Raw genomic sequence first — 13,672 nt, 5'->3', positions numbered from 1 at the left:
GTGTGAATGTAGAGTAGTGTGATTGTAAACACTCACTCCTTTCTTAATGTGTGTGTGTGTGTGTGTTTGTATGAATGCACGTACGTTTGTATGGATAATAAATATTGTGTTTTTCTTTTCTTCTTCCCGTGTGTGGATAGTAGATTTGGGGTTTGGTTTTTCTCTTTCCTGTGTGGATAGTATATTTTGGGGTTTGTGGATAGTATTTAACAGTCTTTCTTCTTCCCATGGGTGGATAGTAGATTTTGGGGTATGTAGATGGTATATAACAGCCTTTTCTTCTTCCGGTGTGTCGATAGTAGATTTTGGGGTTTGTGGATAGTATATTTTGTGTTTGTATGCGTTCGCGTACGTTTGTGTAGATAGTAGATATTGTCGTTTTTTCTTCTTCCCGTGTGTGGATAGGAGATTTTGGGGTTTGTGGATAGTATATAATTGTTTTGTCTTCTTCCTGTGTGTGAATAGTAGATTTTCGGGTTTGTGGATAGTATATAATAGTTTTTTCTTCTTCTTCTCGTGTGTCGATATTAGATTTTTGAGGTTTTTGATAGTACATTTTGAGTTTGTAAGAGTTCGCGTACGTTTCTGTGGGTAGTATATTTTGGGGTTTGCTTTTGTCTCTTCCCTGTGTGGATAGTAGATAATGGGTTTGTGGATAGTATATACTATTTTTTTCCTTCATCTTTCAGTGTGTGGTTAGCATATTTGGGGTTTGTACGAGTTCACGTATGTTTGTTTGGATAGTAGATAATATGTGAAGTGAGTGTAAGGGATGTTTTCCTTCACGTCCGTGCTTGACAAATATAAAGTCAAGCGTCCGTCATTCGCGCCAATCTACACGGAATACTCAAAGAAGATGGCTTCCAACCAAATAGACGTCATGAAAATATAACAAGAGGCAATTGATGACCTGGGAATAATGAAGGATTTTGTGATGAAGTTGGAGTATGGTGTTTATACCATCCACAGGGCAAAGATAGAGACTAACACTGTAAAGAAAATGAAAGAAAATTTGAGAGAGCTGATGAAAAAAATTAAAGGAGGGCAAGGAGGACGAAGAAGACAGAAAACAAATGAGAGTGGAATGAGAAAATTGAAAGAGAGGAAGAAAATGAAAAAAGAAAAAAGAGGAGGAGGAGAAACAGGAGAAGAAGAAAGAGAAGAAAAATATGAAGAATGTAGGACAGAACATAAGAAGTTGGTGGAGAAAAAGAAGAAATTAGAACAAGAAAACCAAAGGCCCTTTTCAGGGCCACTCATAAGCCTCGAAAAGATTCGCTTTCTTGCCTAATTTTTTTTTTTGTCTGTTGTATAGTTGTTTGTGTGATAGATTGATGTCTGTATGTCGTATGTGTCATAAATGTCTATGTCCCGCCAGTCCCGTTCCCGCCAAGCGTTTTAGGTTTTTTCCCCCGCTGTTCGGTCCGATTGCCACATTGTTACGAATCTCCAGTACCGTGACGTCACCTCACCTGTTCCATTCCTATTCAGCACAACTTACCCTTGTCCGTAAACAGGCCCAATATTTCCCATGTTAAATTCCCATTGTCCGTAAATAGACCTAGGGTGATCTGAAAAACCTTGTCTCTAAACAGCCCCAAGGGGTTTTGTAATGCATTTTCCCATTGTCTGTAAACAGCCCCCATATACTACTGCGGTATACTCTTAAAAAAAATATTAAAAAATATCAACACATAGATTATATATATATATATATATATATATATATATATATATATATATATATATATATATTATATTTTGTTAGATACAACACGTACCATTAACAGGAATTTTCAGTTTAAAGTTTAACAACGTCTTGCGTGCTACTCTTCTCCTGATACTTACTTTTACAAATATATCATCCCACTAAATTTTCTACATCAGTATTACATTAGATAAAATTCGTTTCAAATAACGATAAGAAGATTTCATTTTTTGTGAACATATACCTTATTTCATTATAACTCTGAGAGTAAATAGCCATTAAAAAAAAAACAACCCCACTCATAAAAAAATCCCCAATAAAAAGCTGAGAATAAAAATGAAAAACGGACAACAGAAACATTTATTTTTTTTAAATAAAATTGGAATGAACATTCAGTATTTTCCGTTATTGTCGCTCTGCATATTGTTTTTGCCCTGTCTTTGCGCTTGTTTACCTGTCTTTGAGAGTCTTTTCCTGTCATTACGCTTCCTTGCGGTTAATAGTACGGCCGGTAAAATGTTTCTGTGTCATGATGGGAATCCCAATTATTAGTTCCGCTTCAGTCCCATTCTACTTTTAGAGCATTTTTATCACGTCTCCATTTGGTGGTGGTACAAGAGTCAGATTTAGACATTCTCTGTGTTAATTTGAAGGTAATTGTTTATTCTTTAGAATTTGAGCACTATGGTATGGCTGTCTGTCTGTATTTTGGCGACAGTGTACATTGAGTAGGTCTAATCACATCACAGGGGCTCGTTACAAAGAAAATCAAGGGATATTACAGGTTAGAACCCCCCATCCCTTGATTTTCTTTGTAACAAGCCCCTGTGATCATATGGGTTCGCATGGATGAATTAAAATCATCCGGATATCCTGGATGGAATTAGAGCATAGCAGTAATAGTCAATGACTCTGTAATGGAGAATTCAGAAATGTTTTATTTATATGGTAAGTTTTATCTAATGTTTAGGTTTGTAACAGGGGCTTGTTTCATTGCTTACAATTTACCTGTAATACATGTACTATATAATAACTATTATAGTTATTATACAGTACATATATGACGGGTAAATTGCAAGCTAAGGTACCAGCCCATGTGATAAAAGACAGGTAGCTGATGCAACCATAATGATGAAAAACAATAACATGCATTATATAGAACAATCATACCAAGTGAGACAATTGCATAGATTTACTCCTGTGACCTGTTATAATACTGGATCATGTCTATCTTATCATGGTCCACAGGGGCTTCGTTACCAAGAAAATTTAGTGTCCATCAGTGAATAGAGGGCTGGTGGGGGCAACCTATAATAATATAATGTGAGCTCTCACTCCTCTCGCAAAGAAATACGTACTCTTGTTGTCGATTGTGGGATTTATGACAGTTGGTATGAGGTACAATGAAAAAACCTAAAACAATACAAAACACATACTTAAAATACAAGACGAACATAATACATAATATAACAAATACAATACACATTATATAACCCACCCACCGGCGTTTATAATTTTATCACAAAAATAAAAACAATCCCTTACCAGACTCGAAGAGTATTACTTTCCCGAAATATATTACGTATTCAGTCCCTTTGTCTTTCACATGTGTGAAAGACAAATCTCCGCACTGCTCGAGGTGTTGTATGACTCTCTCTCTCCCGCCTCGAGTAGTAATTCCCTAGCCTTTTATTAGTATCGCAGAGAGGTGGTTTTCATACACGTGACGCACGGGAATCATGCACTGTGATCGATCGCTCACTCGTTCGCTCACAACAACCACACACATTAGCACACGACGCAAGTCCTGGGTCACATACTCCCTCCCTACAGGTAAATGTCTCCCGACATTTAGCAAGAGTGTGCTTTAAAAAAAAATACAGTAACTACAACTACCATTTTGAACCATCCTTCAAGTCTGGAAAGAGTAAAAAAACCTATCATACATACGAAATGATTAAAAATATGGAGCTTTAATTAATAATTTAAAATTATAATTGAATCGTCGTCGTCAAATGCCTTGCGGTATTTAATTTACACGAAAGGGACTCTACTGCATTGTTTCAGCTATCCACTGCTACAAGCAGGCCTGAAATCTATAGATCTCAGTAATTCACACGTAGTAAACCGTTTGCGAACACACCCACTGGCCTAGCCGGTTGGGTGGTTTTCGATCTCTGGTTGAATGCCTCAGCGGTTGCTGCCCTGAGTCATCCTGTTGTGACCCCTGTGGCGCCGGTGGGCTTAGGATCAACCTCACACACTGGCGGTCTGGGTCTCCCTCTAATCTAGTCGGGCTTTGAACTGACCTTTCGGCAGATATCTCTGGGGAACTGAACTAAGTACTCTCGGGTGAGACGTGAGAGGGAGTAGAAAAATGACTCGTGGGTTCACCTAAACTACTGCCATATTGCCTAGAACTACTTGTTTGAAAGTTTATGCTTTCAAGAGGCGTGCTAATAGGGGGATCGATAATAGAGTGAGATCTATTATCAGAGGCAGTTCATATAGGGTATTCACCGAATTGAACATTATCTCTTCTGGCCCATCTGGATCGTCTTTGTTTTATAACATACCGGTCGGAGTCCGAGTCAGAACTCGAAGATTCAGAGCTCGACTCCAAAAGTGTAGCCTTTGGTACACCCGGTTTCTTCTGAACCTGTTTCATGGGACTGGATCACAAGGAAGGTAGTCAAATGGCAAAAGCATATTACGATGCAATGTGCGCGTTAATTTCGAACCCTCGACCCTCTTTACCTTGTACACAGGTATATCTAAATTGGGGATTGATATCACATGATATACATCCTTGGACCAATTGTCGGCTAATTTCTGTTTCCCCTTCAGTCCAACATTGCGCACTAAGACTCTGTCCCCTACTTCAAGTTTGGACTTGCGGACCCTTTTGTTGTATTGGGCCTTGTTCTTAGCATGGCTCTTGCTAGACTCCCTTGCCGCGGCCTTGTAAGCAAATTGGAGGCGGTCTTTCAGTTTTTCCACGTACGCATGAGGCTCTTCAGCAGCCTCGCCACTATCTGGTGTAGTGCCCAAATAGGCGTCGACAGAAATCCTGGGGTGCCACCCAAACATAAGAAAATGGGGCGAGAATCCGGTGGAGTCATTTTTAGTAGCATTATATGCATGGACAATTGGAGCAATGTAAGATTTCCAATCTTGTTTTTGCTTTTCCTCCAATGTCCCAAGCATTTTTAAGAGTGTACCATTGAAACGTTTGCAAGCACCATTCCCCTGTGGGTGGAACGGGGAGGAGTGAGACTTCTGTATGTTCGCTAATTTGCATAATTCCTTTATAACTCCACCCTCGAAATTACGTCCCTGAAAGCTGTGTAGCCTTTCTGGAAAACTATAATATCGAAAGAAGTGTTCATCAAGGGCTTTAGCGGTAGTCTGAGCCATCTGATTGCGGCAAGGAACGGCCTGAGCATACCTGGTGAAATGATCAGTTATCACCAGAATATTCTCAAACCCTCCCTTAGATCGCTCAAGAGACAAAAAGTCTATGCAGACGAGTTCCATTGGGCGGGTGGTTTGAATTGGGGTTAATTTTGCCATTGCCTTAACCAGAGTCTTTCTGCATATGCACCGTTTGCAAGACTCCACCTTGCGATTCACGTCCTTCTCCAGACCCGGCCAATAAAACCTTTGCCTAGCTAACCAGAGTGTCTTCTCTCTGCCTTGATGGCCCATATCGTTGTTGATACCTTTCAAGGCAAGGCTCCGGTATGACTCTGGGATCACAAGCTGTTTGATTGATTGACCATCAAGAGAAGTGGTTCTATATAGAGCGCCGTTTTCAACCACAAGGCGGTCCCATTCACGGACAAATTTTCTCTCCGGAGATCCAAAAGTGTAGCCTTTGGAACACCCGGTTTCTTCTGAACCTGTTTCATGGGGACTGGATCACAAGGAAGGTAGTCAAATGGCAAAAGCATATTACGATGCAATGTGCGCGTTAATTTCGAACCCTCGACCCTCTTTACCTTGTACACAGGTATATCTAAATTGGGGATTGATATCACCTTATATACATCCTTGGACCAATTGTTGGCTAATTTCTATTTCCCCTTCAGTCCAACATTGCGCACTAAGACTCGGTCCCCTACTTCAAGTTTGGACTTTCGGACCCTTTTGTCGTATTGGGCCTTGTTCTTAGCATGGCTCTTGCTAGACTCCCTCGCCGCGGCCGTGTAAGCAAATTGGAGGCGGTCTTTCAGTTTTTCCACGTACGCATGAGGCTCTTCAGCAGCCTCACCACTATCTGGTGTAGTGCCCAAATAGGCGTCGACAGAAATCCTGGGGTGCCACCCAAACATAAGAAAATGGGGCGAGAATCAGGTGGAGTTATTTTTAGTAGCATTATATGCATGGACAATTGGAGCAATGTAAGATTTCCAATCTTGTTTTTGCTTTTCCTCCAATGTCCCTAGCATTTTTAAGAGTGTACCATTGAAACGTTCGCAAGCACCATTCCCCTGTGGGTGGAACGGGGAGGAGCAAGACTTATGTATGTTCGCTAATTTGCATAACTCCTTTATAACTCCACCCTCGAAATTACGTCCCAGATAGCTGTGTAGCCTTTCCGGAAAACTATAATATCGAAAGAAGTGTTCATAAAGGGCTTTAGTGGTAGTCTGAGCCATCTGATTGCGGCAAGGAACGGCCTGAGCATACCTGGTGAAATGATCAGTTATCACCAGAATATTCTCAAACCCTCCCTTAGATCGCTCAAGAGACAAAAAGTCTATGCAGACGAGTTCCATTGGGCGGGTGGTGTGAATTGGGGTTAATTTTGCCATTGCCTTAACCAGAGTCTTTCTGCGTATGCACCGTTCGCAAGACTCCACCTTGCGGGTCACGTCCTTCTCCAGACCCGGCCAATAAAACCTTTGCCTAGCTAATCAGAGTGTCTTCTCTCTGCCTTGATGGCCCATATCGTTGTTGATACCTTTCAAGGCAAGGCTCCGGTATGACTCTGGGATCACAAGCTGTTTGATTGATTGACCATCAAGAGAAGTGGTTCTATATAGAGCGCCGTTTTCAACCACAAGGCGGTCCCATTCACGGAGAAATTCCCGCACCGACAAATTTTCTCTCCGGAGATCCCCCTCCCTGGGCCGAAAACCTTTACTCTTGAGGTCAATAATTCTCGCTTGAGTTTTATCAGTCAACTGTTCCCTGTCCCACCTTATGTTATTATACTGTTCAGATGCAAACACCTCATTGGCCGAAATACTCCCAGTCAAGGGTGCAGAAACAGTGGCTGAATGGCAAATGGCTTCCACCACGTCTGGGAACATTTGTGGTAAACGCGAGAGACCATCAGCATCGGCGTTATTTTTGCCAGCTCTATACCTGATGGAAAAATTGTAATTTGCCAGAGCTGCAACCCATCTATGCCCTGTAGCATCCAGTTTTGCTGTCGAAAGGACGTATGTTAATGGGTTGCTGTCTGTGATCACCTTGAAGGAAGAACCTAAGAGATAGTCGTGGAATTTATCCGTCACGGCCCTTTTCAGCACCAAAAATTCGAGCTTGTGAGCTGGATAGCGTTGTTCGCTAGGTCTCAACCCCCGACTGGCGTATGCAATTACTCTTTTCACCCCCTCTTGCTCTTGATATAGGACTGCGCCTAAACCGGAGCTGCTAGCAACGCTAAGATGGGGGTAGAAGTCAACTTTTAAGATTTAAAAATGCGGTTTCTTGAGCATTGCCCCAAGTCCAAGGATCTGCTTGTTTGTTTTTGGACTTATTCTTTCGAGACGCCTTGGTCATGCCATGGCCCTCTAAAAGAGTGTTTAATGGTTGTGCTATTTGCGAGAATCTCTCGACAAAGCGGCAATAGTATCCTGCGAACCCTAAAAACTGACGTAGCTCCTTAATGTTTTTAGGTTTTGGCCAATTCCTAATCGCAGAGGTCTTTTCCAGGTCGGTCATGATACCTTCCTCCGATATAACATGGCCCAGATAAACGACTGAGGACATGAACAACTCGCACTTAGAGGGTTTCAGCTTAAGACCGTGCTGATATAAGTGTGCAAACGCAGCTTCTAACCGTTCTATGTGCTCGTCGAACGTTCTGGAGAATATGAGAATGTCATCTATGAAGATGAGGCATTCTTTGAGGTGCATTTCTCCCATGCATTTCTCCATGAGACGTTGGAAAGTAGCCCCAGCATTGCACAGACCAAAACTCATTCGGTTCGCCTCATAAAACCCGAGCGGACCCACCGAGAAGGCTGTATATTGCCTATGTTGTTCTTCTATCTCAACTTGCCAATAACCAGACCTAAGGTCCAGCTTAGAGAAGAACCTGGCCCCTTGTAAGACATCGACTGTATCATCAAACCGTGGAAGCATATAAGCATCCTTCCAGGTCCTTGCATTGAGGGGCCTGTAGCCTATACAGAAACGTAAGCTGTTATCGCATTTCCGGACTAACACAACATTCGAGGAGTATGGACTGTCAGATTCCCTAATTGCGCCAGCATCTAACATTTCCCTAATGTGCTGACGCACCTCATACATCCCCGGCGGTATCCTCCTGTATGGCTGTTTGAACGGTTTATCGTCATCAAGCACAATCTTATGCTTGACTAAATCAGTTTTTCCCAAATCTGTGGGGCCCTTTGAAAATATGGAATCCCACCTGCCCAATACTTGCCAAAGTCTGTCCCGTTGCTCTGGGTTCAGATTTTCAACACCAATCTTAACTTTCAAATCTTCCAGAGCGGAATGTCCACTGTCTTTGGACATATCAGGGGTGAAGTTAGAAACTAAGTTGTCCACAACTTTGACTTCACTTATAAGACATATATCTGATTTGGGTCTTATTGTCACCCCTTTGGCGGACATATTGCAAAGTCTGACCTGAACCCTGGAATATGATCCCTTGTGATCAACCCTGATCACCCTTGGACAGACCGTAACCTGTTTAGAGTTCTCTGTAACTGCTTCTGCTATATGAGCATCAACATTGCGGGCAATGCCGTTGATAGTAATGGTTTCATATGGCGCAACATTGATGTCATGCATATTAGTAGATCTCACTGTAAACGACTTACACTCAATGCTTTCAATAGCAAGTTTCCATGTATCTGGGATTCAATCTGTAGGAGGATTATCAATTATGTAATCCCTACACAAACGAATGACAGTTGTTCCAATAACGACAGGACAATTGCGGTTGGACTCTGTCTCTGGTACAACTAAAATGGGGACACTGAGTTTAAAATCAGATACAAACGGCATCCTAATGGGGCACTCAGTGTATCCCAGATAACTCAAAAAAGAGCCATCTGCAATAGTTACCCTGAGACCCAGTGATTCCAGAGAGTGAAGCACCGGCATATCACCCAGCGACAAATAAAAACTATTTGATACGGTAGTCACCATGGATCCACTGTCAATAAGGGCAGTAACTGGAACATTGTTTAGATAAACAATACTAGTGTTGGAAGAACCAACCAAGCGCTGAAATAGCATATTCTGGCCTTTAGGTTTGTCACCAGCCCCCGTATGGCCATCTACAGAGGCGGTCACTCTTTTAAATTCTGCTCTCCCCCACCATAACCACGCCCTCGGTTACCGTTAACTCTGTAACCATTCCCCCGACTTCCTTGGTAATGGTGGCCCCTATTGCCATAGTGGCGTCGGCTGTCATCGCTGTAGTTTTGGGCTTGTCTGTTACTGTCATCCCTCCTTTTGTTAGTTCCTGACAGTTCTCTGAGGAGTAGCGATTGTTCTTGCAGCTGTTTAGCAAGGGCATCGATTTGGAATCCTAGTTTCTCCTCAGTTTGTTGGATTCTTAAGTCGAAATCTTTCTCCATCTTGCATCGCTTGTGGCCGCTTTCTACCATGGGCTGGTGGTGTACTTTTTTGGGGGGAATTGGGTTAGCGTCCTTCAGCAAGTTCAGCTTCTTGTCGACCATCCTAATTTCTCGAAGTAAGTCGTCATAGTTAGTGATTGAGTCGAACTTATGGCGAGTGTGGCTCTTGAGGAGTTCACTCTTCAGTGAAGACCAAAACTTCTGTCTGAGGAGGCCATCCTTATCCTCTTCTCTGATGTGGCCTGCTTCGATCGCAGTTTGGAGAAGGGTCTCCAGCCTGCAACCAAAGGAAGTCACAGATTCCCCTTCTCTCTGGAAAGAGTTGAAAAACTCTTGCATAATCATGCCTTGAGTCGACATATCTCCAAAGGCAGTATCTAGGCACCTTAATATATCGTCAATCGATGCTTTCTGGCCTAACGCTATAATGGTATGTCTCGCCTTGCCCCGAAGAGACCATCTGACAGCCTGTGTGTTGATCGTTGGGGGATATTCAGGTATAAGACATTTTACCTCGAATCTCCATTCGTAATATGTGACGTCACCTTTTTGTGTTGGGTCATCACCCGAAAAGAAAGGGATCTTAGGTACTATGACAGAAGTGGACGGGTGGGGGTCGCGTTGGCTGCTGGTGGAGTACCCTGGGAACCACCAAACAGTGCTGAAGCACCTACTTGAACCTTGGGCTTGGTGTCAGTGACTCTGTATACCAAACCGCATGAGCGAGCCCCTCCCAATTCCTGCAGTTGGAGTGCTTTGCGACCAAGGGCTAGGCTGAGGTATATCAGATCTGGCTGGGGTTACAGTGGATTTAAGTGAGGCCCCGACGGGCATTGCCACATACCCACTGGCATTCAATGCCTGTATCATTTCCTCATTTGTCATTGGGTTCTTACTTGTAGCCATCATGAAAAGAACCCTTAAAAAAAACCGCATGTATATCTGACACTGCAAACAAATCGTACAACAGTGATCGGTTGTATAACCACGATTCAGTCAAGAAACTATTTACCAACGCAAAAAATCAATAAAGGCATAAGTCTTCAAAGTAGATATTAATATCACTACAAAATTACTTTATCAAAATATGCTGACAAATTCTAAATAGAAACCATCTCGCACGCCTTAAAATATCAAGTGCAAGCTTATACATATAATAACCGCATAATGGTGTTACTTATATAACCCCAAAACAAATATGTAAACAGTACTATCACCTCGCTTTCTGCAACTTTCACTTGGGCGTTAGAGCGCTGTAAAATTTTGTGAGGGGGGTTTAAAGCATAGTGGTATATTAGATAAAGAAGTCAAAGCTGTCTCATTAAGTCAACAACACCTCACGCAGTGATCTATAAAACCCTCTTATATGTGGTGGTCAGATAATCTAATAATCAACACCAACCTGTATACATGTATTTCTCAATAAATGAAACTGATATACTATATCAATAATGTAAACAGAAAATAAACATATGCAAAATAATGGTAATTGTCATAAATGTCATTGCAATTTCCATTGAATTAACGCAAAATTATATTCAGGTAACAAGTCCTTTGCAACTGCTAAAGATTATGCCATGTGCGTTATAGCCAATCTGTCAATGGGCTGAATTCACAACAGTGACACGGCGATTTCTACGTAGTGTCTAACAAGTGGGTCAAACCGTGCTGCTACCACGTGTTGAACTAAACGAATACTGTTCGTGCAATGCTGGCGATAAGCACAACTAGAGTTTGAACATCATTACTATTACTTGCAAACGATAAATAATATAATGAATAGCTAACAAATGTATGGAAAATAACACTTACATCATTTCCAAATCCAAGAATCCTTCCTTTCGAAACTATCACTAATTAAACGAATAACACGTAACACAAAACATGCATTACTCTCGTCCTATATATATGCACAGTTAAATGTCGTCAGCTGTGAAGATAACTGTGACGTCATCTGTCTTCAAAGTTCAGTTTCATCTGCCAAGAATGTTGAAAGTACTGCAAATGTTTCCTGTTCAGGCCAAGAAAAGAACACTACCAAATCATTTTGAAACGCACACTAGCATCCTCCAGTACGCTTACACTCTCCAATGTGGACTCCTTTTTGGGATCCCTTGCTTGCAGCCCTTCGGTCTGGTTTACCAGTCAAATAAGATCTTCTCTCCATCCCACAGGTCTCTTTGGTGGGTGCCAGATGTGAGCTCATATTCCTCTCGCAAAGAAATACGTACTCTTGTTGTCGATGGTGGGATTTATGACAGTTGGTATGAGGTACAATAAAAAAACCAGACTCGAAGAGTATTACTTTCCCGAAATATATTACATATTCAATCCCTTTGTCTTTCACTTGCATGAAAGACAAATCTCCGCACTGCTCGAGGTGTTGTATGACTCTCTCTCTCCCGATAAAATTATAAATGCCGGTGGGAGATGTGAGCTCTCACTCCTCTCGCAAAGAAATAAGTACTCTTGTTGTCGATTGTGGGATTTATGACAGTTGGAATGAGGTACAATAAAAAAAAAACAATACAAAACACGTAGAATACAAGATGAGCATAATACATAATATAACAAATACAATACACATTATATAACCCACCCACCGGCATTTATAATTTTATCACAAAAATAAAAACAATCCCTTACCAGACTCGAAGAGTATTACTTTCCCGAAATATATTACGTATTCAATCCCATTGTCTTTCACTTGCGTGAAAGACAAATCTCTGCACTGCTCGAGGTGTTGTATGACTCTCTCTCTCCCGCCTCGAGTAGTAATTCCCTAGCCTTTTATTAGTATTGCGGAGAGGTGGTTTTCATACACGTGACGCACGGGAATCATGCACCGCGATCGATCGCTCACTCGTTCGCTCACTCACAAAAACCACACACATTAGCACACGACGCAAGTCCTGGGTCACATAACATAGTTTATATTGTTACAGGTTTGACCCCCCCCCCACCAGTCATATATTCATTGATGGATACTCTTAATTTTCTTGGTAGCTACTACAATGTAAGTCGTGTCACCTGATATTTGTGACCTAAAAGACACATATATCAGGGTAGGCATCTTGCATTGTAGGACTAATTGGTAATGAGGCCCTGTGCTATAGCCAATAAGAGACAAGGTAAGTGACTTCCAAGCACTCCCTTCCACACCTGACCATTGATCTCATGCTGCTATTCCTGCTCAAGAAGACACTCAGACATAATGTATGATTTCGTTCACTCCTGATATATTGCAATGTTCATCAGCTGTCATTGACTCACTCTGCACGATAGCTGCTAAATAAGCTACAGCTATCTGGTGATTTACTATCCAGTTTTGGATACTATCCCGATGTTGACCAGCTATGAGGACATGTCTGTGTGTTAAGAGTAACAAAATAGTCACAAGCACTTGGTCCCACTACTTTATTTATTTTCATGATTTACTAAGGTTATTCAAATATAAGCCATAGCTATAATTTAAACTAAGTAAAATTCTTTGTAAAAATGTGTTAACACATGGTTTTGCAAAATGGAGTATTGCTCATGTGTTTGGGGCACATCTGATGTCAAATCTTTAGCTTCGGAGATGTGTAGAGTGTCACGTTGTCAAGCTCTTCAATTTCAGAGGAATGTAAATCTTGCATGCAGACCACAATTCCAAAATGAGAAAACTCCTAAACTTCTGACACTCATATGTGAGAAGGAAAGTCTCACATTTTTTGTTGTTGCTATGGCTCAAGCTAAGCAAACTACCCGCAAGTCTGCCAGCTAGAGAGAATTCCAATACTTTTAGGAGAAAACAGCCAGTGTGCCTCAGAATGCCAATGGAATATTAGAAAATTTATTAAGAATACATAACACAAAATAGAAGAATTTTGTGAGTAATTTTCAAATCCGTACAAATCTCATGCAACTCTTGAAATTGTAATCACCCAAAAAGAAACATGGCAGTATCAAGCAGTAGCAGGTTAATGTATGAACTAGAGAGATACTTCAAAATGAGGTGAATAGAGACGAAAGAGGGACCTTTTCTGGAATTCTCCTACCCTGAGGGTATGCAAGAAATTGGACATGACAGAGATTCCACTGGAGAGGAGACTGTCAGTCTGTGTCAGTGGCAATA

General features: G+C 41.6%; 1 protein-coding gene across 3 annotated transcripts in view; it reads left to right on the top strand.

Moving 5' to 3' along the window:
• The first annotated feature begins 2,203 nt into the window (after window positions 1-2,203).
• The window catches only part of LOC149777182 (uncharacterized), a 32,962-nt gene continuing 21,493 nt past the window's right edge, over window positions 2,204-13,672 (top strand). For 2 of the 3 annotated variants that reach the window (XM_089941879.1, XM_089941883.1), the window contains exon 1: window positions 2,204-2,361. The gene's annotated coding sequence lies outside the window, so the exon portion shown is untranslated. Of the gene's footprint in view, window positions 2,362-2,442; window positions 2,657-13,672 lie in introns of those variants that run through there. The other variant, XM_089941882.1, reaches the window with a different exon arrangement.

Source organism: Sinohyriopsis cumingii, chromosome 18 (genome assembly GCF_028554795.1).
Source record: "Sinohyriopsis cumingii isolate HCF-2022 chromosome 18, ASM2855479v2, whole genome shotgun sequence".
NCBI lineage: Eukaryota > Metazoa > Mollusca > Bivalvia > Unionida > Unionidae > Sinohyriopsis > Sinohyriopsis cumingii.
The sequence above is the reverse complement of the archived record's forward strand: the minus strand, read 5'-3'. Positions and strand labels throughout refer to the sequence as shown.